The sequence below is a fragment of the Thunnus thynnus genome, chromosome 13 (genome assembly GCF_963924715.1).
Source record: "Thunnus thynnus chromosome 13, fThuThy2.1, whole genome shotgun sequence".
Taxonomy (NCBI): Eukaryota; Metazoa; Chordata; class Actinopteri; order Scombriformes; family Scombridae; genus Thunnus; species Thunnus thynnus.
Window position 1 is genome coordinate 16,204,638 of NC_089529.1, and position 26,176 is coordinate 16,230,813.

Here is a 26,176-nt window from a genome sequence, read left to right on the forward strand (position 1 = left end):
TCTTTATTTTTTTTTGCTTCTCTTTATTCTACAAGTAATTCCATCTCTTTTAACAGTCACACATACACACACACAAAGGGACAAGGTTGTCCTTCGTGATTCAGAACTTTGAATTAAACACTTTATTCGAGGCAATGTGACTCCACTCTCTCCTTCACCTGAGGCGAGTTACAAAGAGAGGCATACCCATAGTGCCGTGAGTCCCTGATCTTTTTTCCCACACAGGGTCAACGGCACTCATCAAAACTCCATAAATGTTCTGATTTTCCTCCTCAAGGTCACACACATCGTCGACAAATACACTCCCATTCACAAACACACGAGTGAGCACCCACTGAAAAACACAAAAACATGCATTCACAGGCACACGTGAAAACACAGAAGTGCCCAAGTCATGACACACACTGGGGCATGACATCTGCAAACACACACATCACCTTCTGCCCACATTTATATGTTAAAAAACTTCTATGAGCTAGCATAGTTTCACAAATACATCACCCACCCCACGCACACACACACACTGCACACCACACCATAACCTCACACACACACACAAACACACATACACCAGCTGGAAATGAATTATGAATGCATATCTCCAACTCCATCCTCCTCTCCAACTCACTATGTCCGTCCACTCAATCCAGCTTCACCCTGGCTGCATAATCCTTTCAGTTTCTCACCCGTTTTGTACCACCTTCCTCTGACCCCTCTTTTCCTCTATTCCTCCTTCTCCTCCTCCTCCTCCTTCACTCTTCCACCTCCCGAATGTGTCTTTGTGTTTGAAACAGGGCTGACCTCTGCAGTGTGGCTCTGAATTCTGCATTTAAGGATTTATTTTCCTATAACTGGGCGGTGTGATGTGTGTGTGTGTGTGAAGGAGAGTGTTAGTTAAAATTGATAGAGTGTGTGTGAGAGGAAGAAACGGGGAGGTTTTTCTGTGTTTCTAACACATTAACACCGAGCCAGCTAAATTTGAACAGGCTATTTATGTGTGTCACACTAGAGTATTCAGATCTTCTGTCTCTGCTCACCCTACACACCTGAACAACAGGAAAACTGCTCAATATCCTCGTTAGTCATGCTTTTTCAGTCAACAAATGACAAAATTGCTCATCCTCCTGCTCTCCATGATCACTACAATCAATACAGCTGAACTCACAATTTATAAATACTATGTGTTAAACAGGCAGCGAGTACAGTATTTACTGCACTGCGGCACTAACACGTCGATCAAATCACTATTTTATGATTGCAAATGAGTGACAACAGCTGCTCTGTGTAATCAGCTATATTGACATTTGAAATGAGTGATCACAGAGAAAGTTAGAGACGACAGAAAGTTTTCTTTTTTTCTTTACTGTCACACAGTCACCAACCAGGCGTCATCGTCCTCCTTTTCCAAACTGAAACGAGAGACTGGAGTTTTTAGATTTTTACACTCTGGAGACAATTTCTCTCTCAAAATCTCTGATTTTGAATGAGAAAATGGTCAGTTTAGTGTGGATTAGGGTTGCAACTAATGATTATTTTAATTATCAATTAATCTGCCCATTGTTTTCTCGATCAATTGATTAGTTGTTCGGTCAAAAAATGTCATAAAATTGTCAAAAATGATGATCAATGTTTCCCAAAGCCCAAGGAGTCATCCTCAAATGTCTCCTTTTTTCCGAACCAACAGTTTACAACCTAAAGATATTCAGTTTACTATCATAATGGACCAATTAAACCAGGAAATATTCACATTTTCTTAAAAAACGACTCAAAATTATTAATTGCTTATCAAAATAGTTGCTGATTAATATTCTGTCGATCGACTAATGATTACAGCTCTAGTGTGGAGAAGGAGAAAAATGGCAACAAAAAAAGCACTTTTAAATTTAGTCAGTGTATTTAAAATGTTTATTTAGGCAAAGTTATTGTACGGCTGCTGCTTTGTGTTAAATAAAAAAAAACATGTTCATACTTCTCAAAGTAAAAAATCGGAAAAAAGTTTACTTTTGACATTTCAGTACACCGAAACTCGTGTATTGTAGTGGCACAGATACAGAGCATCTTCAAACCATGCCCAGTCGTACTGTGGGGAAAAAGATCAAATGTGTGTGTGTGTGTCTGTGTGTGTTTGTGTGTATGTGTGAGAGAGAGAGAGAAAGAGCTGGTTGACATTTTCCCTCCAACTAGAAGAGGACTGATGGGCAATGCCAGTAAACATAAGTCTGTGTGTGTTTATGTGTGTGCTTATGCATTTTACAAATGCCACTTTCTAGTGCCAGCTTATGGCAGCCCTCAAGACAAACACACGCACACACGAACGTGCGCACGCACACACAGATACAGGATTGTTGCAATTGTTCTCTGCTCCAGGGTTTTGCATGATGCTGAAGTGTCTCACTGCACTGAGGTAAACTGTATGCCAGCACCTCCCCCACCCCTTATGCACACACAAACAAACAAACACACACACTCAATCAACCCCAAATTTCTTTCTCTCTCTTTATCTCCCCGTTTGTCTGTCTCTCCTTCAATTACAGTCCATATGGTAGAAGGCCCCCAGCTCTTCATGTGCTCCTTTGAAGTGAAGTAGATTAAAAAAACAAACGTTTGGAAAACCATAAATGAGCACTTGCAGAGCTGAGAATAGGGCGAAAACACACACACACACACACAAATTCACAGAAATACATTCATTAACATCCATACACTTATAGTATCACATGTGTATGCACAGAAGCAGACATGTATAAATTCATCAGAGTGCATCTGAATACATAAATACATACACAAACACACAGTCAACATATTAATATTTGATTCAATATTCAATCTGACCTCTGCCTGTTTCATAAATGTAGCCTACAGCATGACACATGTGCTGAGAGAAAAAATACTAAAAGTCAGTGGCCTCCCAAATGTCCTCTAAAGAAAATCTAACTCATGAAGCATTCAGGAAAAAGCATTCCTGACTGAATGTAAAGCAGGTTTGAGAAATTGGATTTTGAAGCCATTTTGTCCACTTCTTTAACTCCATAGATTTCTCTCCTCCATATATTCACTGCACAGGGATTTGTTACCTGTAGTGCAGTACATTATCTGTCCCTCTCTGGCTTGCCCCCAACAAAACATACACAGCGATTACACCCTAACTTTCCGAAATGCGCATAACACTGAGGACACACTTGCACACACACACACACACAGTGCCGCACAAGCAAACACACACACACACACACACACAAGCTTCCTGCTGTGTTCAGCTGGTATTTACATCCCATCCCATAAGGCCTTGGGATTGCCCTCACAACATTCAGCAACTAAGTAATTAACAACAATGCCTCTCAACTGGGAGGGTGAGACGAACCATACACACAAGTACACACATGAACCGACAAAAATATGTTTTAGCAGATAGGCCCAGACAAAAAGCACTGAGAAAATGAAACGTTACAAAAACATACAGTCAATGTGACCTCATGTTAAAGGATAATTCTGGTTTATTGTAACTTTTTGTAGTCTTAGTTAATTGCTGAGATCTGAGAATACAGTGCCATCGCCGTCTGTCAGAAAATCTTGCAGGTTTTAAAGGGACAAATACACATTTCCACTTTCATTCCATTTTTTTATTCTGGGGCTCTACTAGAATATCTTTGCATGATCTACAGTTCAAAAAAAACTCCTTACTTATCTTATAGCTTACTTATCTTACTTATCTCTAGCTGTTAACTGGCTTTTTATGCAGCCCCTCAGTTCAGCCTCTGTCTGAAACAGGGCATTTTAGCTCCTCCTCCTGACCCACTCTGTTCTGATTGGCTGTCCCCAGAGGCTATGATACAAATAGTAGTAGGATTTTTACTTCTTTTTCTTTCTTTACTCAAAATGTCAACTTCTTTAATACATATGTAAATGTTTGAGCCAAAATCTGATTCTAAAGTGGACATCACAAACAACTCGTGGAACAACCTTCGCAACAGAAATTACAGAACATTTATGCCGTTTATGGCCATGCGTCATGAGCAAGTAGAAAAAACATTGCAAACGAAGCATTCAGAGCAGGCTGAGGCCCTGGTTATTGTCTGGCAGGGAGCACTTTTACATATGTTCACCTCAAGTTTTGGAACTTTTTCCCATGTTTAAGGTAGACATATGACATCATAACAGTATATAAAAAAAACAAACATCCCAAAAAGCATGGTATGTCCCCTTTAAACAAAGTCAGATTAGTCAAACTAACGACAATGAATGATAAAATTATAACCAAACTATCTGTTGCAGACGTCTATAATTACCGGTATTTTGGGTTCAGTTCAGTTTAACCTGAAACTAAAGTGGTTTATATAATCTGGCTAAACTGCTGTCTTGTTAACAAACCTGTTGGATTTCGTTGTAGTGATGTTGCCATTATATTGTATTGTGTTATGTATAACATCATCATACCTGATAGAATTGAGGGCCAAGAACAAAACTAAAAAGAAGAAGAAGACATGTAATAAACTGGAATTGTCCTTTAAACTCCTGCAGGAAACAGAAACGAAGATGACGATGAGCAGACCTGAAAATGTTAGACTAAACTGCCATAAAGCAAACCTTTGCTTCTGTAAAGAGCAACCAGTCGACACCCCCGCAACTCTACATTCAAAACCAACTTTCCTGCAACATCTCCAGTGATAAGACCAAGTCTGACAAGAATTCAGGAGCAGAGAGTGTTTTCTGTTGTTTCTCCTGAGGTTAAACTATTTGTTTGTTGGGTTGGGTAGCTGCATCCAGTCATACAGCCATTATGTAACAACTTCAACAGTGACAATGAGGTGATAAGGAAGCAGAGAGAAATCCTCAGAGTATGTGTGGGCAAAGTGTGTCTGCATGCATGTGTCATGTGTCTTAGTATATGAAGGCATGTCAGTGATCCTCAAATCCAGTTCTGTTTTCTGTCCTTCCATGTAATTAACTGCACTCACCTGTCGGCTCAGGTGTAAATCAGACCCCAATTAGACTCCTAGAATGAAAACTACCTGACAGAATTGAAATCCAGAATGAGAGGATTTGGGAAACTGTTGCATCCTGTATATTCAAAGTGACACTGTAGAGCTCTGAATCAATGTTGACAGGACAGACTTCTCGTCACTCACTACATTTACATGCACACAAGACACCAGATTACTTAGAGAAGTCAGTCTAACGCAAGAAATCAGACAATCAGACAACATGTTTACATGCACTGAAGTAGTGTCTTTACTGCAAAAAACACAATTGAGCTAAATTTAGTAATTTAATCAGTAATCAGATTTCTTCCCTACCAACTGTTCCTGTGCAAAGTCTTTCCCATGTAAATGGACAAAAAAAACTTCCTTTCCTGTTTTCATCACTATGGAATCAGTTTTCTGGAAAATAAATCAGGTTTAATCCAGTTTCTAAAGATCATTTAACCTTATAAAGAAAACTTTACATGATTTTTCATATTTTAATTATAAAACAACTCATCTTCATTTGATATTTTAGCTGTTTCTGCTTTGGTTGTACTGGAAAGTGTTTCCTTACTTACTTCAAGATGCCGTTTTGATGCTGTTTAAATGTCATGTATTTAAACGGCCTTGACTCAATCAAGCTTGCATGTTTTCTTTAGGGGATTTTGGCTGGGCATGTAAATGTATTTTAATTATGAAAAAGAAGCTTTCAATGCCGTATTGTCCTCTAATGCATTAACACGGAAACACTGAAAAAAAAGGTAGCGTAGGTGAGATGCAGACATCCTTTACATCCTTTGCCAACGCAGTGTTATTTTATATTTAAATGTCTTCCATTCAACCCACACTGCATATGTCTGTGCTTGTGTTTAAGGTTATAAATCTGTAAAATTTAAACTCCAGCCATAATTTAAGAGATTCGGTCAGATCTTACAGGTCCACAGCTGACATTATGTTGGTATTGCACATTCTTGCTCTCTAAGGAAATGGTGGAAAACTCAGTCGCTGTTCATTTAAAACCACGTATCACCGAATGTAGTGACTTTTCTGTGCAGAAATCTCTGTGTGTATACATGTATATATTTGTGTTTAAAATAAATGAATGCATAAAAAAAGATCAAATAGTTACTTCAAAAGGATGGCTTTTGTGCGCCTGGAGACATAAATGTGCATTTGGTCATATGCAGAGGACAACAATCCAGTCTCTGTTCCAGTGCTTCATTTTCTCATCAAAATCAACAGAAGAAAAGAGAAAGAAAAGGTAAAAAGATCAGATGTGATTCTTTGCAGTAATTAGTGATTTATAAGTTATTGTTGCTCTCCAGAATGTGCATCACTTTTGACTTACCAGTAGTTTTGTGTCATATATATTTAGCCTATAATATCATGCAAGTTCAGAGTCACACATTACCAACTTATTCTACTAATGAGTGGATTTAAATGAAACATATTGACTGTGGCTATTTACAGTTTGGAACATTAATATGATCAGCTCATGAATGCAGCATGTGTTATTCATTCCTTGGGCAATCTGAACACAAACACTTTGTCCATTTTTCAACAGTTAACCAACTTGTCATGGAAACAATTACAGCTTTATCAGCAACTATTTTCATAATCAGTTAATTGGAAAAAAAAGCCAAAAATTCACCCTGTCAAATGTGAATATTAAGTGGTTTTCTTATTCTTCTATAACATTAAACTGTATATGTTTGTATTTTTTAAATGGTTAATTGGACAAAATAGGACATTCGAGGACGTCACCTTGGACTCTGGGAAACTGTGATGGACATATTTTACATATCATCTAACATATCATCTAACTAAATCTGTAAAATATTCGGTGCATTAATCAATAATGAAAGTATAAATAGTTGCAGCCTGACAGCTGTGATCGACAAAGTGGTGAGCCACAGTGTGACTGATAGCTGTCACATTTCGGAGTGCTTTAATTAACCTCTTAAACATCACTGAGTCAATGATGGCTCAGTCATTACTCACTCATTATAGTTTCAAGCTCTTTTGAAACTCACAGAACTTAAGTCAAGTCAAGATCTCAGAGTTTCCAAAGATACTGCAAATTATGTCAGGCTAAAGTTTGTTGAAATTGCTTATGAAATGATACTCAGAAGATAAATATTTCCATTTGGTGTAATGTCTGCAGCCATAAAAACACTAAACTCTGTGTAGCATATAGCTGCAGTGAAGCAAAAGAAGAGAAACAGTGCACTGATGTGGTTAATCAGGGTCCATGGGGATAAAATAATGATGAGAATAAAAACGCAGTTAGTACTTTGAATAAGACAAATTCGAAGTCACTAAAAAGCTATTTTTAAAAAGACTGCTGTCGAGTCATTTCAAAGTCTAGGTGTCCTGACAGCAAAGTCTCTCAATGTTAACTTTCAATGATTTCTCAATTTCTTTTGTTTTTAGTCAGAATGGCTAAACATCTCAGTCCTTGTCATCAGCATCATCTCATATGCAGTATGATGATCTTATTGTTCAGACAAATCTACTGTGGGAACAGAACAGCTTTTTTCTACAGTTCATCGCATGTTCAGTTGGTATGTTTGTTCTTTTGTTGTGTGCTGTGTCTCCTTTGAGATTGTAGTCTAATGTATTCATGATGTGTGTGTGTGTGTGTGTGTGTGTGTGTGTGTGTGTGTGTGTTGTAGTAAGTGCAACGTGCTACACTTTACTGTATGAGGCAGAGCTGCCCTTATGGAGCTCCTAAAATACTGCTTGGTGGGTTTTCTGCCTAGAGACAGATACAGACACACAGAAAGCTTGAGTAAGAGAGTAAAGATGAAAGAGAGAGAACAGCATGGCACAAGGCGGGATGGGCCTGAATGAATAATAGGCAATCTATAATGGATGACAAGTTGACCAAGTTCTTTCTCTCTCTGTCTTTCTCTATCTCTTTCCCTTTCTCTTTATCCCTCCTTTGCTTTTTTTTCACTTTCTCCTCTTTTGCTCTGTACTCCTCTCTCACTGTGACACCATGTCACTGCTTTGAGGCACATGTTCTGGAAGAAGACGGCGACAGCCATCCTCCCCTGAGCCTCTTAGCTGCCTTTGGAAGAGAGCCGCTTTACTTTATGGGCTTCTCAAATCTCCTGGAGACGTTCTCTCTTCTCTCCACTTTTCAAAAAAAGTCCGATTAGAGGACAAGGGATATAAAACTGCGAGAGAGGAAAGAGGAAGGAGTGGGGGTTGAGAAAGGGGGGAAAAAATGTCTGGAATAATCAAGTAAACAGTCATAGATTTTCACAAGAATGTAAAACGGGAAACTGTGTAAATGGAGAGAGACACTCTGGGGTGCAATATCTGGCACCTATTTATGCTCTCTTGCACTTTGTGCTCTGCAGTTTGGAGAGCAATGTCATTATCCTCGCCAAAATTGGATAAATCGAAGTATCTATAACACACAGTGAATGAGAGCTTTAAAGGATATGTTCTTCTTGGCAGATGCTATTAAAACCCAGGTGTCAGTATAACCAACAATTCTACTTGCACCTGGGCACACATTAGATACTGTATGTGTATATGAACTGTATGTATATTTTAGAAACAGCATCAGAGTCCTGATCTGCTGCACTGTGTAAAGGATAAAGGTGTTTCCATGAGGCTGAACCAAGACAGTCTCTGCCAGACAGTAGCGGGCATCAGGGACCGCCACATGGACTCACATTAACATTAACTAATTTATCTTATTTAATTTTATTTATTTTTTAAAACAATGAGATAACTAAAATTAAAAAAACAGACAGACTAACAAATCAATTCTGTTATTGTGCCCCAATCAGCTGATTTAGGATGTACCCCCTGAGGCTCTCCATGTGCGCCTGCTAGAACATGACAGGAAAGGGTGTCATCACAACGAGGTCTCTTGGCTCGAATAATCAGATTGATAATATTTACTTAAAACACTGGGTGTTTTTTATGCAGGAATGCAGGGACAGATATTTAGTTTTCTGGGTCTAAGCTGTTGTTACGCAATGTGATGTAAGTTACATTCATTCATAATAGATTATTTCTAGTTCTGAAAAGTGAAGTTTCTTTGTCTCTTTGGTCTTCCTCGTCTGTTTTTCACCAGTGTGATTTCGAGAGTCATCTCCATGTCATCAGCATCATTCAAAAAAAGAAAGGACCTCCTGTATCCTCAGCTCACTTTCTATCCTGGTGCATTCATTTGCCACCATCATGACATCATCATCAACTATATGTGCAGCATCTCTGTCGGACTCCAACCTCTCCAGGCTGGTTTTTTCAGACATTTGGTCAATTTCAAGTAATACCACCTTCCTGTGCAGCAGTTCTTTCAGAATGTGGGACATTTCCTCATATTCTTAACCCCCTGAGTTTGCTATCAGAGTTGCTACCTCCATAGCCACAGGACTGATTGCAATAAATCGGTCATTCCCACTGAGCTTCCCACCATGTTCAGGTGGCTTCAGTGTGGTTTGATGGGATTCTGAGAGGTGATTTCCAAACTCCACTTCAGGTTGGCTGCCAACTCTTTGCCATCTCGGGTGAAAAAATGGGTCATTAAGGGACACATTTTCATATTTCCGGCAAGAGATAATGTGGCCACATGGAAGACCAAATGACACTGACAGTTTACAAGAGCGTCCTTCAATGTCTTTGTCCACAGTGTATGTCTTATGTCTACCCTGACCTCTTTGTCATTCTTTCCAATGCTGATTTAACCACTGTCTGATTTTTTTTTACATCTTTAGCCTCTATTTTTAAACTTTTGTCAGGAAGGATAGTGGATAAATCCATTGCCATCTGGCTGTCACAGCGACTGTCCAAAAACTGATACATGGATATTGTTGAATCCTGGAAACTCTTCTCACATGTCTACGAATCTGATCAGTTAATAAGGCCTTTGGACATTGAAAGATTTGGTTCAAGAGACATTTTTCAGCTTTTGGAAATGGCTTTCGATCCTGTTATTTGTGTTATTTCCTATAGTGGGCAAGTCCTTTCTAAAGACTTGAGCCCACATTTCTCTTTGGGCATCCCAGTTGGTGAGAAAATATTCCACACATTTCCTGTCTGGGCATTGCTCTTCCAGCATCTGCATGCCTGAGTCATATCTTGGTAGTGTTTCAATGGTGATCAGAGGAAACTCTGCAACTTTCTTTTTCCAATGTTTAATGACATGAAATGAGCATAAAAGTAAACTCAATATTAACAAGTGGGATATGAATTAAAGAAGTTCCTTAGACACTCGATGTAATAAAAATTAAAGTTACATACTTACCACTGATTGTTTTTGAAGTATTGTTTTTTTTTTTATCAGAAACACAAGATTGCACCATACTTTATTTTTTGGCTATTTTACAAAATTAATAGAGCTATATGGCAATACAGAAGAGTATTTCAACGAACTGTAAGAGATGGGAAAGTTTCACATTCACAAGAATGTTCAACTGTAGCCAGTTAGCTAGCTAGTACTAACACTAGTTAGCAAGATTACTGTGTGCCTTCGGCTAGCTAACTATTGCTAAATTAAGTAGCATATTCAGCTTGGCTAACTGACATCTAGCTAGCGTTATCTAAATTATCTGCATTAGCTAACCATAGGACAAGTCTGCGCATAGTACCATTTTAATTTGAATTACACACAAAAAAAATATTGTATTCCTCTGTGCCCTCGAGCCCCGTTGTTGTCCAAAAACTATTTAAAACATGTCAATGTTTGCTGCACTGGGTGACATTTTCATTTGTCCCTGAAGAGAGTGGTTATCATAGTTTGTTTAGAAACAGCTCCAAAGAGTAATAACAGCAATAAGATTGTAACTCTCAGGAGAGAAGTTCCTTGTATGGCAGATGCCATTGCGCATGTGCAGGAACGTTCTGTTTACAGAGCTTCGCTAGCTTATTGTGCTACATATCAGAACCTTTTGACTTTTACTAAATTTCTCAAAGAACTTCAATAAAACAACAATCAGAAGCCCAAATGAACATTGAAACAGGTTTTACTACTCTTCATCCTGGCCATTAAAAATTCCTTCCAAATGTGCTTACAATGTAAGTGATGGGGGACAAAGTCCATAGTCCTCGTTTTCAACAAAAAATCTATTTAAAAGTTTATCTGAAGATAATATGAGGCTTCAGCTATCTGAATTAGTCAAATAAAGTGGATATCTTCCACAGTTAGTCTTTCTTGTAGTAATTTCCCTCCTTCCCTCAACAGTGTTTTCCTGTTCAGCTGCAGTGAAAGGATCATCACAAAAAGCAGAAGTTTGGCACTAAAAAGACAGTAGCTTAAGCCTCATATTAGCTTCAAATAAACATTTAAATACATTTTTTGCACAGGAGGAGGGCTGTGGATATTTGTCCCTCATTAATTAAATTGAAAGTGCATTATGAAAGGGATCCCTTTATGGCCAGTATGAACAAGATGAACGTGTCAGTGTTCATTTGGGCACCAGACTATTGTTTTAGGACAGACTTGAAAAATTGTGAACCTATCCTTTAACACAGTTGTAAAAAATATGTAATATTGCCTTTACTCTTTGCAGTGGTAAAAGAACTCCAGTATCACTGCAGGAACAGACACTGAGATCTGTGAAGTTTTAACTCTGTCACATATTGTGTGTTTATTCATTGTCAGTCATGACAATTTGCACCTGTTATGAGAGGTAGCGCTGCATGATTTGCCATGCTTGGCAGCAAGCAGGATGTAGAATGGTGCAGCTCCATGTTGTTTTGTCTATAGCAGCTGTGCTGGCTGTCCATAAGCTCCTAAGCTGCCTTCCCTACTGAGCCACTCCCAGTGTTGCACAGACCTCCTGCAGTTTTCCTTTGGTAAGTTTATTGTACACATCAAAACAGAGCGCTGAGCGTATTACGACATGGAGAGAGCTGGAAATAATAGCCGGGCAAACATCTCCAGCCTCTCTGCTGTGTGTGCTGGTATTTGAGACCGAATCCACCTTGTTGTCGAGGCAGAGACAGGAAAGAGGCAGGCAGAGGTGGAAAAGACGCTTTCTTCACAGATCAGATTTGTGCTTGTTATTGGATTTAAATCCCAGAGTTGAACAAACATACATATTCTGGTAGGGGCCAGTTCAGTGACAGAGACGGTGAGAATAAACAGTATAGAAAAAGAAAGATTAGATAAAGGAAATAATAAGAAAAACATGCCAGAGAGGAGGTTTTAAAAAGAAAAAAAAGGCGGAGGTGATTTCTTTTTCCACATGGACTCTTCCTTGTTGGTGCAACTGTTGTGCAGCAGTCAGCTGGGATCCAAATCACACAGCACTCTGGGAGCCGCTCAGTTTTTCCATCACTCCATCTCCGCCCAAAACATTTTTAGGTTTTGCAGCTCACAATTTCACTTTCAATGAAACAACACTCAGTAAATTTACAGAGAAGACTAGAAACTGTTATGGCCTTATTGTTATTGCTATTTTGCTTTAGTTTAATCTTTCCTCATCCATCTTTTAGCTGTTAACCACATCAGTAGTCTCTTTCTCTTAGTACAGCAAACGCCTGTGAGGACATCAGCTGAAATATTTAACAGCTCTTCCTGAATCCACAGTACAACGAACAAGCTGTACTATGTTCGAAGCATTAGCCGCACTCCACACAACGTTGATGTTGCCTCCACTGTATTGCTCTCACTACCCATCACTACCCATCACTAATTGGCATCATTCAAGGTTTATGAGGTCAAAACTGGATTTAAAATGAATTTGGCTTTGTTTTCCATTTACTGTGTAGTGACTGGATAAGCTGAGACTGGGACACCGCAACAAACACCTAATAATATCCATTTGACACATGAAGCACATTCAAGCTAAATATATTCCAGTGAATGCATTTTTTTGTGAAATCTAAATGAAGAAAAATTGAAACACTTGTCACAGCTGGGGACTGTTGCAGGATGAAAATATAATTGGTTATCGTTTGACATTGTGTTTTTCATACCAAACAACACGGGAATTGTATTTAACAATAACACCTTGCACGATAGATGTTTCTGATGACTGACAGGGTATTTTCCCAGTCTGTTTAGTGTTTTTATTGTATATTTCTCCATTTACTGTTGCCATACCCCAAAGATGTCTCTGTGTAAAATTTTGCACACCATTAAGTTAATACCAAATCCCTGGCCTACAGATATTTTGTTTCGTACTGTGGTACGCCCACCGCTATTCCTGCACAGCCTTATAGTAAAATCCTTTAAAAAATATCAGCTATACCCCCTCATTAGCTCAGTATTTTTATGATGTCTGAAGGTTTCCTCAAGGGATGCCCTCATGTGCAGAATGAGAGTCTAAAAAGATGACCTCCGGTAACCCAAAAGAATCAGTACAGACAAAACTGCCCCAGAGTGATGTTAGCATTGTCATAAAAACAAAAAAAGCAGATACATGCACGTACACAAACAGGAACAAAAATATTATGTTTATGTGTGTGTGGGTGCATGCACATGTGTGGTCGCGCTGCTGTTTGACTGACAGGTGAGGTAATTATACTTCCACAGTGGCAGTAACCCCCGCGCAACCTCACAGGCTGAGTCCTCACACCCTGGCACTGATGAACCCCAGCACAGAGGCTAATGCCAAAATGTACGCCTCCTCTGCTGAAAATACACCTACTAAGTGTCCTGGGGAAGGGAGATGGACGGAGCGAGGAGGAAGGCGAAAGAAAGAGAAGATTAAGGTGCACAAATTGGCCGAGACTGAAATGACTAACCAGGGGGGAATCAGTGATCAAAAAAGAAAGGAGGAGATGAAGATTACCAGGAGGAAAATAATTTAGGCCAGAGAAAACAGGAGGGAGGGGAAGAGCAAGGGGGTGGGCAGCAAGGTGGTGGTGGATAAGGGTGACAACCACCGTGCGCTGCTGTGCTAACAGGCACACGACCAAAATAAACCTGCAAGACCGAGGAGAGGTGAGAAGAGGCAAACATTTTTAATAGAGAGTGACGAGAAAAAAAGAAGTGAGGAGGTAAAGAGAGGGCAAGGCTGAGGGGAAGAAGAAAATAGTAAATGATTGTGTAAGCAGAGGGAAAGCCAGTGTTGTAGAAAACAAGGAATGGAGAAGAGAGTGAAAGCAGAAAGTGCACATGACAGGGTTACACCAGCTATTTGTTAATTCATTACTAAGTTCATTCATTTCTAAGTTCTTTGTAGCTACAAGCTAGTTTCAAACTAATGATTTACTACATCAGGTTGCACTATTAAACCTTAAAGCTGCTCTAATGCATATTTTCTGTTTACAACAGATGAAATGACTATATATAATATGAAAGGGGTGTTTGTAGTGATGAACCCACAGAGAATTATCATCTGACTCAGCAGTTCCTCTCAAATATTAAAACAGTTCTTTGTTTTGGTTTTTCTGACCTGTAACTTCACTGTTTGGTTCACTCTAAGCAACTACTACAGCTTGAGGTTAAAGCCAATGCGGAAGTACCTTATAGTGCAATGCCACCAACGGCTGCTAGATGTTGATAGATGCTGACGGCTGCTAGATGCTGGCTCCAAAAGGTCCCTGGCTCCCATTGACTCCCATTCAAAAAGCGTCAACTCCTCTCTAGAAATACTACGTCAATCATTTTTTTCAACAAGTCATTATAGTCTCAATCGCTAAATTGGTGGTCATTTTGGAAATTATTCCTCTGTTAGTAAGATTTAAAGACTTATAGTAGGCTTTGATGTCTGGTGTGGGGGCACTGATTGACAGTTCTCGACTTGCACCGTGCCGGAATATTGTCACAATTTCTGCTCTTTAAGTTTAATGTTACTTGATTACAACAGCTGCCCCGTTAGCAAAATTTAGCCTATGGTTCACTCTCACCACTCTCATCAGTCATGTTTCCAGCAGCACCAAGCAGGTGTTAAAAAGCTCTGATAAACCAACCTGCCCAACACTAGGGCTGGATAAAAAAAGCAGATTTTCTGATTAATTGTGATTTCTTTTTGAATGATCTGATATCGATTCTTAAAATTCTGAGACAGATCTTTTTTCAGCATTTTTACCTTTTCTCAGTAAACATGTGCACACCTGTGCTAAATGTTGTGTGTAAGAATTGGCTACTCGCTATAAGTTGATCAGTTAGGGCTGCATGATTTGTAAAATGTCAACTTTGTGCAAATCGAGTTATAACAACGTGCACAAAAAGTTTATTTTAAGTTAAAAAGTAACAGATGACAGCTGGCTATATTAGCTGCCTTGAGTCATGGAAAGTCCTGTAAACTGTGACCTGAATCGTTACAGTCTATGCAGATCGGTTGCACTTTACGGTACTCTTGTGACTAAATGTTGGCAATAGCAGATCAGAAAACAGTTTTGGAAGGAACCAACAAAAGATATCAAGATCTTTTTGGGTTGCAGACTGTTGGCTGGGACAACACAAGGCATCTTAAGCCGGGCTCAGACTACAGGAGTTTTGGGCTGATTTATCCCCCATTCACCCTTCCCAACAATCAGAGGAGAAATCTGATCTGGGACCTTAGTCGGTACCGATGTTTGGCCCAGGTTATCTGGTAATGTGAGGGCTTTACAGATCCAATTTTAAACCTGCAGAACTGCTCACAGACTCATCGGGACCGTCCCGGTAATTTCAAACATGTTTGATATTTAGGATTTAAAATCTGGATGATTCACACATCAATACTTTCTGAGCAGGACCACAATAGCCAATGAGAGAGACAAGTCTACAAGGAGATGGAAGTGAATGAGAGGACTTTTGGAATAGCAACTGAGAATAAACAACAACAAGCTGTTGTATGGGTGTGTTGGAAAGCTGAGATGGAGGCAAGAACACGACTGACTATATAATGTGTCTTCCGAGACATATTATAACCATACGGACAAAGAGAAGATATTTATTTAAGCAAGTTGTTGCACCATGTCAGTCTCTGTTTACATCTGCTTCCCCATGAGATCACAAGAGCTGGTGCATTGCTCCCTCTGTAACGATAATCTTAATAACATCCTGTAGTGTGATGTGTGTGATGTGCCATTATTTTCAAATCTTATAGTATGTGCATATTTGAGATTAGAGAGAAGAACATCTGTGAAGTTTCTCCTTATGTGCGTGACGCAACCACATAAGAAGAAATCAGTTAGGATTTTAAAACTCCTGTAGTCTGAGCCCGGCTTTAGGTTGCATCTTGGGCTTGAAAAACTTGGTTTTTGTGGTGAAATAACTCTCCACTGAGTATAGGCACTATCACTAGGCTTAATTTTTAAGCTGGTGATGTCCCTCTGCTTTTCTCTTTCTCCCTTTTTCCCACTCACTCTCCCCACCTCGCCTCTCTCTCTTTTCCAGGTCCTCACGAGTTTGATGAAATATTCATCCTCTCCTGACGTAGCCTTGCTCTCTTTCCCTCCCCTCTCTCCTCCTCTTTCTCTCTGACTCGTCTGTCATGAAAATCCAAATCATAGTCATCTTCTCCTTCCTCATCCATCTGTGCACTCCTCCTCTTCTATCATTCTTTCAATCATCTCTTTCCACTTCTCTCTGATCTCTCTTGTCCTTCTGCTGTCATCTTTTTTTCAAACTATGCTAAAATAATCGGTAATCTCTGGGTTTATTCCATAGTCCGCTGCACTGGAAGTGTTTAATGTAAAGGATCACAGAGCAGGGGATTATATAAGTTAATGTGATGTACAGCAACAGAGCAGCTCAGAGGAGCTCTGTTAGTTGGCTATCTGATATACAGCAGAGTGAAACATGCTCTGCTGAGCCTGATAGGACTCCAGTGATAGATGGTGAGTAGGAAACAATTCAATAGAGCAACTTATCTGGGGGGTAGAAATAATTTATCATTTTTCACATTTCATATATTTCTCTTTCCCCGTCGCTGATCTACAGTATATACACTTTAAAATGAATAAGTCACGATTCAGCTGAAATGAGGCACATGCATCTCATCATAACGTTTGACATATCAAGGTCAAATTTTGATTATGTTTTGGGTTTTGTGAGCAGCTGAATTCTGTGTGCTTTGGTTCCTGCTCAGTTTTTCAGCTATTTTATGCTGCGTCTGTAACTTTTGCGAAGCAGGGTGGCCTTATTACAGTTATAAACTAGTGCCAAATGTTTTTTAATCCACAGTGGAAAGCACTCAGAGAATGCATAGCTCTGCCAAGGCTGTACAATCCTCTAAAAGTGTTGTTTTAAAAACGGTCAATATCTATAATTTTTAATATGCAGACACATACAGTAGTTCTAGAAAGACAGGGGATATATGTGTTTGAGTAGTTTCATTCAAATGAATGTGGTAGAGAAAAAATGTCTTAGACGCTCCAAAGCAGCTGGTTCCAGATCTGAACCAAAATCTCTTGCTCTGGGCTGAGCAATGATCACTATTGTTTGTTAATTGACTTTCAGTGGTGGTGATGATTGTGATGTTTTAGGGCTGCAACGGTTAGTCATGACAGAAAATTAATTAGTTAAACTATTTTGATCATCAATTAATCATTTTTTTTCCTTTTTTCCTTCTTTTTAAGGAAAAACTCCCCAATTTTCTGGTTCCAGCTTCTGAAATGTGAATATTTTCTGGTTTCTTTAGTCTTCTATGATAGTAAACTGAATAGTTTTGGGTTGTAGACTGTTGTTCAGGTTTAAACAACATCTTAGGTAGCATCTTTGGAAAAATGGTGATTGATATATATTTTCTGACACTGTAATGACTAATCAATATCGTGATCATACTGTGTTATCGTTTGACAAATGTTTTGTTCACATTAATGTTTCCAAGCAAATTGATTTTAAAGCAAAATTAGTTATCGAAGGTTTTGTTTAAACGCATTTTAGGACTTTTGTCTGATGTAACACATTACAGTGGAACATAATTCATTGCACTGAATATCAATATGATTATTTTACCTACATTTGCCATATCGGCACATACATCAGAAACATATTCTTAACAAAAAGTAATATCAAGAAATATTCTCTACTAAGGCATCACCTTAGAGTGGTGTGGCATCTCCAGTAGTAACATCAACCATACTGTGCTCAACACGACTGCAGACACTGTTTCAAAATGAACAATAATACCGCAAGAGGAGCAGAGATTGACTGTGCTCCGACAGGGATTTTTAGGGATCACTGATCATTTCTTTAAAAAGAAATGTCACGCCTCTGTGTGCTTTTAGTCGACTTTGCTTTCTTCCTCACCAATGTAATTCCACCAAAAGAATCACAACATTATTGTGAAATGATCTGAGTGACTAAATAATGTCTTGACTCGGATATTTGCTGTGCTGAGGGATAGCATCGAATGTGAAATATTATGAGTTGTAGGAAACGAAATGAAAAAACAAGACGGCTGACATGATGGCATGATGGACCTGACGTGCAAAGTCTTCATCGCTGCTTCACATAATTAGTTTGGGGAATAGAGTGCAGGTATGACTCAATTTCAATTATTTAGATTGAATATCACAACATTGGAGTGTTTGGGCGAAATGAGGAGGAAAATTAGCCTCTGTGTGTGTATGTGTGTGTGTGTGTGTGTGTGTGTGTGTGTGTGTAGGTGTCTCATTTGTATTCCTAAATGCAAAAAAAAAAAAAAGTGCACCTTTGCGTATCTCCACAAGTGTCTGTGAAATATAGACAACACAACCTTGTCTCCGCATGACACAGAAACTGCATCGACAATGCACTATGAGCCTCTGAGCCAATCAAAATCTTCAGCGAGGGAGCTCGTCCAATCAAGGAGGAGGTGGGATATGAGGCGGAGGGAAAAAAAAAAGAACTTGAGGGATGCAATGAGAGGAGACAAGAAAGACAGGAGACAGAAGGCTTTAAGCTAAAATATTCTGTTTCAAAGTAGTAAATACAAAAAATACAAAAACAGTACTCACAATATCTCCAATAACTGGTTGATAATGGTAATAATCTTAACTCTGTCTTGTAATTGACTATTTCCATGTGGATTGCATTGTCCATGCTGCAGGAGTTTTTGGTGTGTGTGTGAATGTGCAATATTATGTGTAAATAAAACATTAACACCACAGAAAACTGTAAACTTTTCTCATTCACATTCGCAGCAGAGAACGTAAAACATTCCACGTACTCCCTGATAAATAAATGCATTGATTTGTTGATAGGAAGTCAGCTTTTCATCCGCACAGCAGAGCACAGAGTGTTCAGGTGTCACAAGAGAGGGGATGTTTGTCTCCCCAGCTGACAGTCCACAAAAGAAACACCATACATGTATGACTTTAAATAACACCACATGCAGGTCTCTCTCTCTCTCTCTCGCTGTCACACACACACCCACACACACACACACACACACGCACACACACACACACACACACACACGCACACACACACACAGTGAGGCAGAACTGCTGACAACAGTCTCTGGATTATCTCTGAGCTTCTTCAGCCTTCTTTACGATTCACACTACCATCTCTCGGTCCATTTTCTCCATTCTCTTTGTCTCCCTCTTGTATTTTGCATTTGGCCTTCCACATTCATGTTTTTATTTATTTTTTTAATGTTGTGTGTGTGTGTGTTGGGAGGAGGGGGGAGGGTACAGTATGTGTGATATAAGATGGTTTTTGGTTTTCACTCAGCTAGTATCTGCCTTTAAAATACACATCACTCCTTCTGATTGGTTTTAACCTCCTCACCTGTACATACACATGAAGAAATGCATATATGTGCTTTCATTTAAGTATTTTTGAGCATGAAAAAACAAACAAAGAAGCAAAGAAAAGACGTTTATCTGTTTTTGATGACTTGAGCTGAGCGAGTCCAAGTGTAATGAGGATATTGTCACCCATGCAGTGGCAGCAGGGCTGAAATATGTGTGTCATTGCCATGACTGTCAGGTGCGTTAGTCATACTCTTGACTATGGGCTGGGGGTGCACTAGAAAAGTCAAACCACTGCAACCAGTGGTTAATGAGGTGTGTTCAGCACACTGGCAACTCTAACCATTATCTAGCATGCAGGGGAACAAAGCCACGGGAGGCTATTGATTATCTATTTGACATGCTGCTGAAGCCAGGAGGGCAGGGGAAAAGGGGGGACAAGGACAAAAAAAAAAAAAAAAGGCAGTCAGGCTGAGAAACAGATGGAGGAGGTCTGAAGAAAGACTGAGAGACAAACAAGGAGTCAAAGACCTCAGGGATGAGCTTTGATCAAATTATACATCAGTGTTTGTGTTTGTGTAAGAAAATCAGACACAGGAGAGTCATGAAAAATGGACACTCTTGCAAGATTACTGTAATTTCCGTCTGTCATAATGATTAGTTTGAAGCAGGGTTTACTTTTATTGTGGCAAGATTATCACAGTTCCCAGATGGTTACAACGTCAAGGTAATATTGAAAGGGATTGTGTCGGATGAGGAGCAGTTCAGAATGAATAGGCAGCCAATTTGTCCAGCCATGTTCATACACTGTTAACACTGTCAACATGCTGTACTGTATGTGCTGAATAATATCCAGATTGATTCCAACAGTGTTAAAGTGTAATGTTGCAAAGAAAACATTTTTTTTATAAGAGGTGTGTAACATTTTCCTCAGCTGTGTTTTTCTCTTTTGCCATCGGTGGTGAATTGCCGCCACACATGGAGCCTTGTGGTGGAACAGAAATCATTTGATAGTAACGTATCCTATATAACAACTAAACCTGTATGACAGTCATCTATTTCTAACAGTGGGCAGCCTCTACAAACATGTGGCACAAAGGCTGAGCACTCCGTCCTTGTTGCCACACCGGCTTGGGGACAGTCTGTGTCAAGCTTGGCCAGATTCTTTCCAGAGCAGCACATGAGCAGAGCATCAGAATCTGGTTTATTGCCAAGTAGGTTTGCACATACAAGGAGTTTATATTGATGTTGTGGTGCACAACAATCAGAATATACAAGTTAAGAGAGGGGACAAGTACCAAAAGTCAAGCCACACCCCCAAATTAAAATACACATTGTCTTGCCTTTTTCACAGCAGACATTTTGAGTTGTCATAATGTCAAGTGTCACAGTGAGTCATGACAGTGTGACAGTGAGTCAGCATGTACAATAGGATGCTGAAACTGAAGCAGCAAAGTGCATCATTCATGTTATTATTTACAACTGTGCTTTTCCTTCTACAATGTCAAAATGTACTTTTTATGTACTACCTGTTCTGTAATTACATCACATTTACCACGCTCTGTTACTTTTTCAGGGTCAGCTTGTTTAGACCAGAAGATGGATGTGACGGTTGTTATCAATTTAGTCTACATGCGTTCACAGATTGGTCCAGGACGTGTTAGCTTGGTGCAGAGGCTAGAGGAGGGAAAAGAGGAAGAATATGGTTTCTGGTAACTCCAAAGTTGTCTTATTTACATGTTGTGTCTTCTTTGCTGCTAGCTAGTGACTGGTAAGCCTAACTTCAGGATTTCTTTTTATTTTTCTGAACAGTGTTTGATCCCGGCAGCTTCACTGTGAGAGCAGGTCTTCTGCAGAGCTTTGTGCAGTAACTGCAGCTAAGTTAGCTGTTGAAGGCCAGTAAATACTGACAAACTGTAGTCTGGTTGCTTGTTATACTATGTGTTTAAAACAGTGGGTAACATGTGGTTGTGGTGACTTTAGAGTTTTTTAACGAGTAACTAATGTTACATGGAGGGGAAGGATCGCAAAGATTTTTATGTTACACACTTGCAAGCGTTCACGTCAGCTGACAACTCTGGAAGGTTGTATAATAACTGAATCGGTCGTATGAGGGTTTAAACTACTGTGTGTTAACAAAATTACATTATATTCATTCAATTTGGGTTTAATTACATTGAACGACGGATTTTGGCTGATGTGAGGCGTCTATGTTTGCTTGGTTTTCAGGCACTTCCATATTATTAAGTGCCAAATCAGATGCATCGGAGCTTTCAGAAAAATCTCAGTTTCCTAGTCGTAATTAAGACTTGGAGGTTGACGTGAACGCTATTTACATGGCAGGAACTCATAATTGCAGTAACTCTTTTATGAAACAAACGTGACATTAACTCCCCCTGAAAATTTTGTCTTTGCTGAATTCCAGTGGTTTAACTTCTCATCTTGCTGCAGTGACGTACAGGTGTACTCCAGCACTCCACACATTAAGTTACTCTTTAAAGATACTGCCGATGGTACTGGGCTGAGTAACAGAAAATAATGTAACTAATTACTGCTGCTGTTAACTAATTAGTTATGTAAGTACTTTTTCAATTATTTTTATGTATCTAGTAATGTGAAACACAACGGTTTATCCTAAATTTAAGTCATGTACTGTATACTCACAAAGCTGCTCAAAAGGTCCAAAATTGAATGGTGCTCCTTGATGTGAATATGTGGGGGCTGAATATATTTGTATCCTCTCACTGCTGACTGATGACGGTAAATACAGATGCAAAATGAATATTTGAGGCTGCAGCAAAAATGTTATTTCTAAGCATTTTTATCCTCAAATTCCTGTCGATATTGTTACCCTCACAGTCCTCCCTCAAAGATGATTATAATACAGCAGTGTTCAGTTTGCTTTCTATTGGCAGAAATCAAGGCAGTTCATAAAATGGTAATGATCAAAGCAGACCTCAGTATGGGTGTGAGAATACACTCCAAAGTCTACATAAGTATAATGATCACACAGATGTGTCATTTCAAGGCTAACGGTAACTAGGACACCACCATTAGCTCTTGTGAGTGTGCGTATCTCTCTCCCACAGCTGGAAACCAGAAAATCAAGACTTACGACTGTGATGTTATGCTGATTTACATCCCAGTGCTGCTCAGTTCACAGTTTATCAAGGACTAAATTTGAGGATTCGTGATTGTTTGAATATCAAATAATCTAAAATGCATCATTAAAAACTGGTTCTGAACCATTAACCATTAGCTCTGAAAATTGACACTTCTCACACAGATGCCATTCAAGACAGTCTGAACATGTGACTGAGGGGTGAGAAAATTATGTTTTCCCGGCACAACACTGAATATATGAATGAGAGACATAAGTACAAACAGGTGTCTAGTTGACTTTTAAATGACTTTTAAGTTTTAAAAACTTTTAAATTTTAGTGGTTGTTATTCAAAGGTACCCTGTGGAGTTTTTGACCGGCGGCACCATGGAGCAACCTTTTGGTGAGCAGATCCCAGTTTTGTTTGGATCACTTGCTCTACTAGCACATGCAGGACACTGTGATGTGATACATATTTCTGCCAACTGCACAGGATATAAATGACTCAAGTAGTGCATGCAAGCTATTTGGCGTTTAATAATATTTTACTGCTCAAGATTGGTATGAGAAACTTTTTCAGCACTGGCACGTTGGCAATAGTCAAAATCCTATTTAATCATGATCAAACATGTTTAATATTTTTGGTGGTGAGCAGTTGCATGACTAGTTGATTTGTCACTCCGCACAAAAATCATTGGGGTGAGGAGGGGGGAAGAATATATTTCTTGTTGTAAAAAAGCATAAAAACACTCCTCAGTGTAATTAAGTCCTCCCAATATCTCAAAATAATATATTTATGGCAAACATAATAAAATGGAAAAAAATGCAGAATATAGTAAAGGTGGGAGCTGCAAAAATGATGCACTCTGAAAAAGGGGGGAAGGAAAATGTTTAATTACCAATAACTATAAAGATCTGTGTCTATTCTGTTTCTCAAAACTGACACATTGTTCCTGCCATCTGATTTCAATGAGGGATAATAAAGTGCCCATGCTGAAACAGGAATGCTGTCCTCTGCAAACATGTAAACATATTTAAAGGTCCAGCGCGTAAGATTTAGTGGCATCTAGCAGCAAGGTTGCAGATCGCAGCCAAATGAATACACCTCCCCCTCACCCTCCCCTTTCAAGCCAGTAGCAGTCTGGCTAGATGCCACTAAATCTTACACACTGGTCCTTTAAATCTCACAGGGTAAGAATGAAATAAAACACAATTCTGGCATGAGAAAAAAGTTGAAAAAAACTCCCTTGCTCGCCCCAGAAATGTTAGAGTACCCTCCCTTAAGGAAAAGAAAAGATAGATAACACACCCCTAATAACTTCCGTACAGTCCCTTGCTTATATGTGACCTTTAGCACTTGTAAACTCTCAGTACCTGTGCTGTGAACACACTCTTAGTTATTTTGTTTCACAAGGTTGCACTTACAAAAAATAAAAAAACTAAATGTGTCACTTAAATGGAAGGGATAGACATTTGCATCTCAGCTTTCTTTAATTTCTGCATTTAAATTTAAATTCTGGCAGACTGTGCTGTTTCGGAGGTGCTGGATGCAGCGATTCTGTGAAGGGAGGGGTGCCGAGGCATGAGTGGAAAGGTCAGTGGGGTGCCATTACTAAAACTGTTGTGTTTCTGCCCAACACAGCACAATGTGACACACCATCCATACCTTCTCAGAGTAACTGCTCCCTCAGGGATCAAGTTCCCCCTAAAGTGTTCTCCAAACAGGCCTTCCATTACCAAAGTCATCAGCTAAAGACCGACATCAATACATACGATTGACCAGTGATCAAAGAGTAAAGGTGTTACAGTACTTCAGGGTCACAGATTCATCTTCGTGTTAAATGGTCAGTCTTACAGTTACTCAGGTGTAGAGGTTGCTACCTATATCCGTGTGTGTATGCGTGGCTCTGTGTGTGTGTGTGTGTGTGTGTGTGTGTGTGTGTGTGTGTGTGTCTCTAGGCCCCTATGAATGTTTGTGTGCAGGGAGCTGTAAAAAGGCATCAAATAACTGGCTTCATGTTTCCTTTCCCAGAAGGCTTTTCTCTGGCTTAGTCAAAGTCAGAGGTTATCGAGGATAGAGAAAATAGATTTAGTATGGGATGTTTTTTCTACCTTTAGCGAGGTAGAGACAGAAATTAGGGCAGGATTAAGATGTAGAAAGTGGTGAGAGCATTCCTCAGAAATGTAGATTTCAGCACACACCGCAAAAATTATAAAACCAAATGTAGCCTCATGAAAGAAGAGACATTAAAAGAGAATTATTGTAATAAAAGGAAAAACAGTCAATATTTTGTTCAGATTCATTTCATTTGCTGTGTTACTCATTTTCACACGCATACACACACCTGTAAACATCTTGCTGTTGTTACAGCAACCTCCGATAGGCCTTTCATTTAACCGTGTGGAAGACATTTTCTCGCAACGGAATCAAAAGCTCGTCACATCATGAGAGTGCAGCACGTTACCTGAGCTCTGATCTGGACTAGCTGCAGGCCCAGCACAAAGTAACATGTAAATATTGTAGCTGCTATTTGGAATCAAAGACAAGCTCAACGCTGTGCATGTTGCTGTTTGGTTTCTGTTCAGCTGAGAGAATAAAAGTGAAAAAAGAATGAAAAAAAAAAAGCTTTGATAAAGCCATAAGCCTTAAATACACTGGGATATAATAGTTGACGCATGCGGGTATTAGTGGAGTAAGATTAACTGGTATGATAAAATATTAGATAATGCTTAATAAATAAGCCCGCCAGCCTGCCAACATGGAAAGCCACCCATCACGATGAAGAAGAGCGATGCAGTTGACGCACAACATGCACTGTTAAATGTGCAGCTTGTTCTGTCTGCAGAGACTACTGATTAAGAGAAAATGTCATAAAAATCGCAGATTTGTTCCTGGAAAGAACGCAGGGCAAATCTCTTCTGTATTCAGTTTTCCTTACATGGTCTATTTGTGACTTTAAAAAATCATTACTTTACCCCCACAGGGACACTGAGAGCATTAGAGAGTATTTGGAAATACTGAGCTTTAGCTGCAGCATTTCATATGTAAAAAATCATATTGTTATAAAATCTGTTTCTCACTGTGAGCTCATGGGATTAAAACTGTGGTGAATGTTAGAGACAGTAGAGGTCAAAACTAACGACGCCTGGAAGAACAGGAGATGTTTCTCCACACACTCACATGATCACTTAATGAGGCGTGGCATTGGTTATTGGATGGTCATGCAGCAAGGGGGTGAGAGGTGAAGGGAGACAGGAGGAGGTTGAGAACGAAAAAGCGGGAGAGGTAAAAGCAAAGGAAGGAGGAGCTCAAGTATGAATAATGACCCAGTGGTGGGAAAAGGAGAAGAGAAAGGACAGAGAGAATATGGGAAAGGGAGTTACTGAATGATGTCAAATAGGTCAGTTCAAGAGTGTCCAACCAAATAAACACAGCCTGTTAAGATATGACTCCCTATGTAGATGTTGGTGGCATTTTGCCTTGAGATAACGTACCAGAATAAGCATTCAAGTCATTGCATATGATGC

General features: G+C 39.4%; 1 protein-coding gene across 1 annotated transcript in view; it reads right to left on the reverse strand.

Moving 5' to 3' along the window:
• The window catches only part of LOC137195714 (reticulon-4 receptor-like 1), a 93,785-nt gene that overhangs the window by 23,149 nt on the left and 44,460 nt on the right, over window positions 1-26,176 (reverse strand). The window lies entirely within an intron of this gene.